Raw genomic sequence first — 4,322 nt, forward strand, 5'->3', positions numbered from 1 at the left:
GGGCTGAAGTTTGTTTTGTATTTGCTGAACTTCAACATTCTAGGAGCTAAAATTTTTGTTTATATTTGCTGAACTTCAGCATTCTTAGAGCTGAAGTTCTAAGTCTGCACACGGAAATGAGAAAGATAATTTTTCAAAAAAAAGAATTCAACAAAAGAATATATTATACATAAACGAAATAGTACTAAACAACAATGAATTTAATAGATCATGATTAGCAGAGATTGATGCTATTCATTTCAAAGATTAAAGAATGAAAATATTTTCGACATGAAAACAAGTTACTACAGATAAATTAGAACAAAAAACGAATGTGCATGTAAAGCTAAAATATCTAAGAGGTTAAATTATTGTGAATAAGACCAAACTGAACATAATGGGACAAGCAGACATATATGAATCATCAGGATAGAACGCACAACAATATCTCAAGTTTCAGCATTCAAAAAATGAAGGAGGAGGAGAAAGAGGCCTGAAGTTGTTTAAAAAGTGGGTACAAGTTAAAACTTTTTTTAAAAGTGGTATATGTTAAATGGGGGCGACCAAATAGGACGCCCCGTGCAATTTTTACCTTTAATCAAAACAAATAAATGGGCCTAGAATCCTATGTATAAAGCATTTTTCATTTTCTTATATGTTCATTTTTCTTTTTTCTGCACCAAGGATTTTTGTTATAGGCTTCTAAGAAAATCCTTGGAGTAAATTGATCTTGTTATATTATCTCGTACAACTTTCTCTTTTTGGTAAGGAAAAAGGGAATTGAAGAGTCTAATAAGAATCAAATGTTAAGCTTAAAATATAATCTTATTGCTTATCGATATATTACTATCGATTACCACCTAGTTCAGCTTATATCAATCAAATTTTGGACATGTTGTCGTCGAATTATTTTAATGAATAAGTAATTTCTTTTTTATTTCTTTTTATTTTTCTTTTTTGAATCGTCTTTCTTTAGGCCCATAGAGTTAGGACGAGGACAACGTAAACATGTTTAACGGGCACCAATCCAAATTAACTAAGTCACACCTTATGCTCAAAGCAAGTCGCATCTTGCCATATATATATATCATATGCTTAAATTTAGAAATTTCATAAATGCGCTAACTAAGGGGCAAAATTTCAAATTACATGTTTAGCTTTTGTTAAACGAGAGAAAATAATTCTAATATCTCCTTTTCCTAGGTTATAGGTATATTTATACATTCAGGCAAAGAAAATCCACATCCTCTAGGATTTAAACTTGAAACGTATGAATCACAGGGACATCTCTCTTTCAAAATCTTACCTATTAGCTTGTCAAAGGAGAAGAGAAAAGGCATAAGTTGTGCAGCTATTGGGTAATTGGACAATGAAATTTTTTGGGGTAAATTGGATCATAATATCTTCAACAAATTTACCAAATTTAATCTCTATTTTTGGTGATGTAAATACATGTTTAAAAGAAGAAAGCACATCAAGTATCAATAAGGGTTGTAATGTGATGGATAGGATCCCTCCGGTTTTAATTAGAGGTCTCGAGTTCGAGCCCTGATTTTACAAAAAATCCTGTTAGGGAGCTCTTTCCCCTTAAATGTCTTAAGCGAATCCAAATTAGTCGGTGTCCTTATGCGGAAAATAGACACCGGGTGGAAACTAAAAGGAAAACAAGCACATCAAGTTGACCAACTAAAAATTGGTAACACATTTTTGGAGAATGAATCAGAAGAATGAAGCAATAAACAGATAAAATATATCGTTGATTTATAAAAATGCTTCGTATGTAAATATATATATTTTTATATTTACCATGCTTCATGTTTTTCCGTAGCATAAAAAAGATCTACTTAAATGGTTATTGAAGTAGTTAAAAATCCTCTTGTCATGAATGATATTTGAAATTCCTCCTTTGTTTCACTATTCTTAAATATATTTGTTCTATAACTTTACATGTTCTATCAAATATATAGGCATGAAGCAGGAAATAATTCATGCAAAATATATCCCACACCGACAATGAACAGTTCCCTTTCTTTGCTTATAATAGCCAAAAGAGACACCACTAATCGCCGAGCTCAGTAATGTGGGCTTGTAACCCAAATGGGGATACCAACGTAGTGGAATGTTGGGCCGCTCAAGATGGTAGGGCTTGGTGGGCTAATTTCTCGCCAGCCCTATCCAAGCACAGAGTTGGGTCACGTAGCCCAAACGAAAGCATGGGTTGCGGGACTCCTAAAGTGGGGCGGACAGCGTGAGGCTGGTTTCACAGAGCAACGATTAGCTCTCGCTCTGTCCAGTGGAAGGATAATGGGCCGGCAATGAAAACGTTCATAGTACTTTTTAATATTTTTTCCTATATTTTCTCTTGAAACCAATCCCTAACATATTTAAATGGTAATATGTTTTCCTCTTTTTTTTTGTTGGAAACTAATTTATTCCATAACATATTTTCTACATTCCATATTAAAAGTACATATGTTTCAAGAAATTGTACTATGTATTTGAGATATATATACATTATAAACCATGTAAATTTATATCATGATTATACCTTAGTATACACAGTATTTCTCATTAAATGGTATGTTCTTAAAAAGGTCACAGAAGGTATATTCTTACATTAATATTTATATAGATAGCGTTTCTAAAAAAAAAATAGTATACCGTATATATGTAGTATAATACCTTAATACCATTATAACATATATTGAATTGTACTATGTATATTAATACGTTAGTATACCTCTAAAAAATGAATTATACCAGGAATATATAATATTATACTTCAATAAAAATATAATATAATTGAGTTATACCATGTATATTACCTTTTTCCCTATATTAATACAATAGTATACACAAAAATTCCTCTAAAAAGTTATACCAAATATATATAATGAATAATTGAATATGTAGTATTAGTTTCATAATGATTAAGTGAATAAATTGAGTGTAACGGTTAAAGAAGAGAGAGAAATGTAATGAAAAATATGAGAATATAATTGAATCCTTAATTTAAAACAGGAGAGAGAGTAAAAAATAAATATCCCATAATTTGTGTGTTTTGGCTGATCATTCATTATGTGCATAGTCTCTATCTGTCATTAGTGTAAAAAAATTGTCATTTATGGAATAAATAAAGAATAGTATTATTTTCTTAAGTATGTTTTAAAAAGTGATCAGATGTGTATGTTTTCCTATTTTTTTGGTTAAAAACACACATAAAAATTCTGCTAATTAAAACACATAACAAGTTTGCTACACTTGATCTACCGTACAAACAATTAATTGTAACCAAGTGGCAAAGGTTAAAGTTAAACAAATTCTCTTAAAACTTATGTAAATATACAGTTATATACCTAGTTATTATGGAAATTACATTTTTTGTCGTCAGTCAAGACAGGATAGGAAGCTCCATTTTCAAACAAAAATCATTTTTATGAATATAAAGAATACGCAATCTCCAATTGTATTTATATGCAACTGAGGATAATAAGCTAGAAAAAAAATACTACAGTACTATTTTACTAGAATTTAATTGATAGCATGTGCAAGGTAGCTAGACATTAATCAAAGTAAGAGACTAATAGCTAATTAATAATAATAATAATAATAATAATAATAATAATAATAATAATAATAATAATAATAATAATAATAATAATAATAATAATAATAATGTTATTTGACCTCAAAGTCTTCGTGTAGACATTGTTAAAAACTTTTGAACATTGGTCTTAGTTAGGGGTGTTCATGATTCGGTTTGAATCGATTTTTTACTAAAACGAAACCAAACCAAACCAAGTAAGTCGATTCTTAAAATATTAGAACCAAACCAAAACAATTAAGTCGTTTTTTTGTATCGATTCGGCTTTTGTCGGTTTTTTAATTTTTTTGGTTATTTATCGGTTTTTTCTTAAATATGAGACATACACTACCAAACATATATTCCGGCGATTACATTTTCAACATAACACTATCAAACCAATTGCTCTTTGAGAAATCTATCATTTACCAAGATATATTGATAATAATTGAATCAAATAGTGATGAATACTTTAAGTACACAATTAAAAATCGAGTATTTTTAACATGAAATAAATTCTTTTACATAGCAAAAGAAAATTGCCAATCAAACTAGAACGTAAAGGCAAAGAATTAGATTATTATACTAGCAAATGACTAGACTAAAAATACAAGTGACTAGTATGTACCATAAAATTTTAGAAACTTTATATAAAAATATACATATATATATAGGTGTAATAATAAATTTAAATAGCTACTTCTATAGCCGGTTTGGTTCGTTTTTCGGTTATTTTTTTAATTAAAACCAAAACCAAACC

This window comes from Nicotiana tabacum, chromosome 14 (genome assembly GCF_000715075.1).
Source record: "Nicotiana tabacum cultivar K326 chromosome 14, ASM71507v2, whole genome shotgun sequence".
Lineage (NCBI taxonomy): Eukaryota > Viridiplantae > Streptophyta > Magnoliopsida > Solanales > Solanaceae > Nicotiana > Nicotiana tabacum.